The sequence below is a fragment of the Papio anubis genome, chromosome 11 (genome assembly GCF_008728515.1).
Source record: "Papio anubis isolate 15944 chromosome 11, Panubis1.0, whole genome shotgun sequence".
NCBI lineage: Eukaryota > Metazoa > Chordata > Mammalia > Primates > Cercopithecidae > Papio > Papio anubis.
The window spans coordinates 3,498,123-3,500,622 of NC_044986.1; the positions used below are offsets into that span (position 1 = coordinate 3,498,123).

General features: G+C 48.8%; 1 protein-coding gene across 9 annotated transcripts in view; it reads left to right on the forward strand.

Annotated features, from left to right (window-relative positions):
- The window catches only part of EBF3 (EBF transcription factor 3), a 128,717-nt gene that overhangs the window by 112,964 nt on the left and 13,253 nt on the right, over positions 1 to 2,500 (forward strand). The gene's annotated exons all lie outside the window — the stretch shown is intronic.

The window sequence follows — 2,500 nt, forward strand, 5'->3', positions numbered from 1 at the left end:
TGGCCTGGCTCGGGGCTCTGTGACTGGACGTGCCAGCGCCTTGCCCTGGCTCGGCAGGGCTCTCGCCCACAAACTCTGCGTGCGGAGGGCTCATGAGATGTGTGTGAGGCCCTGGTGCTTTCTCCTCCCGTCGGGGAACTTGCCAGTGATGGCGCAGGGCGGTGGTGGGTTCTGTAGGGTTCGGGGGGCTGTGGGCCAGAGGGCCACTAGTTGACCAGGCTTTGCAGAACCCAGGAGCTCCGCAGAAGGCAGCTGCTCTTGGGGGGCACAGAGGTGGATTGGGTAACCCCACCTTCGGTGATCAGAAGCCTCCCAGAACCACGAATGCGTGTCATTCCTCCTGCAATTTAAAAAGAGAGGGGCAGTTTTTCTAATTCTTGAACGTAAACTCATTGGGCTTCCAGTCGCCAAGCCCCTGGAAGGGATTTAGAGCTGGAGTGGCAGCCCCAGCCCCTTGCTGCGGCCCGCATGCAGCCTGGCAGGAGCCCACAGTGCATAATTACGCGTCACACCTGAACTTCCAATAGAGTGCCGCGTGCCGTGCTTCTTCTTGGCATTGCTCTGGAGACGTAAGTGCTCTTTGGGCTGAACTGAGAGGTGAAAGGGGCCCACGTACTTACACTGCTTTCAGGTATTTTTGGGCATCGAAGAAGAATATCAATTCAACTGAAACATTGGAAAGCGTCTCTCCCAGAATGAGAGTGTATGGTTATTACAAGCCATAAAGCTTCTGAAAGCTTGCATTAAAGCGTCTATCACCTGTCAGGGGCATTTGCATGAAATCAATAATGGCCGCCCATCTATCTTTTCTGATCACCTTTCATCAGGCCGATTCATTAAGTCAAACAGTCATGGTGATTAGCTGGGAGAGAGGAGAAACCTGACATGTTAGAAATGCAGTGGGCCACCTTTTTTGTTCCCTCATCAGGAAAGGTAATACTTGATCTAATCCTTTTTGGGCCAAGTCACTCGGCCAGGCCTGGCGACCGCGCACGCGCCCTGCGGCCCGAACTCTGCTTTTGCCTGACACCCTGGCCTGGGCCTGGGCAGAGACATGACAAATTGTCCCCCAAGTCAACGCTGACAGCTTCTGATGATTAATGGTCTGATTATGAAGTGGTTTTACACATATAGAATTTACATCACAGAGAGTTAGAAATTTTGCCGTGTCACATACGCCGAGGCATTTTGAAGAGCTTTACTATTTGCAAAGAAAAAAGAGGGCAAAATCCCAGCAAAAGCCATGTCATGTAAAATCAATACATCGGATCAATGCTTTATTAACAAGAAAATGTCTTACTTCACATTCCTGTGCGGACCTTTGTCTCCGGGATGTATGATGGAATGTCAAATCATATTGTGGTCCTCAACTTTCGGGCGCATTATCGAGTGTACGTGCGAGGCTTCCTGCGCTGCTTACAAGATGCGCCAGCACCCAGGCACTCACGGTGACCAATTATTTTGGAGCCACTTGCAAAGGCGACCCCCTAGCCGTCCTCTCCGGAAGCCGCAGTCTTAGTGTCCCCCCCGCACCTCGCAGACCTGCTGAGTTGGGGGGTGTTAATCATCAAATTACTAATGAGTGATGGCCCAAATTGCAGGCAGAGTAATGAATAGATGGTGGCAGGTCTTATTAGTCTCCGAAAAACCTCTGATTTATGTTGTGCCACGCACCGTGGAGTGACTCCACGGAAAACGCCATCTACATCAAGAAGTAATGTACTCTAATAAGTATTTTCATCTTAACTCGTGTCCCCGGGCCTCCAGGCTCAGTTTTTGTTGGAGTCAGGCAGAGCCATAATAAAGCCCGATGGCTCCTTATAAAGCTTGTTAAACACAGTGTGTGCAGTCGGACAGAGTCCCGGCCGTGATTCATGCAGTGTACACAGCGCATGTGCCGCTGATTTATGGCCGCGCACAGTTCATAGTCAAAATTACAATTTGAGGGATAAAAAGATTAATTACTGTTTGTGGCCAGCAATTTCGTGAGGCTGGTGGATTGCAGCTGTAGAATGATAGTGCTCTACATCAGTTTGTAGGCAGCCATTCACAGATTATTAAAGCTTTGCAAGAATAAGTGCTCCTCCTGCCTGGTTTGTACTCAGGCAATATGCTAGACAAAAAAGGACCACAGGGATAAATCTGAGGCTAGCAATAGCTGGACATATGTCATAATTGCCAGTTTCCCATAAATCCCTGGCCAGTGTGGAAGGCACCGTGTGATGCAGACATCACATCGTGATGGTGGTGATTGCTATATATGGCCCCAAGACCTGTAACTTTGTGACTGCACTACCATTTTTACAATATATTGAGTCACCCTTTGACTTTCTTCCCGTCTAATTATAGATCAGAAATAATCGTTGCTTTTATGTGCAAAAGAAAGGGGGAAAATCTATTCCTTAAGACATAGCTAGCATTCAGGGGTGCTTGCCTTGGAGAGCATCAGAGCAGGAGAACTACACATTTATTTGTAAGTGTGCAATAAACGAGTAATGGA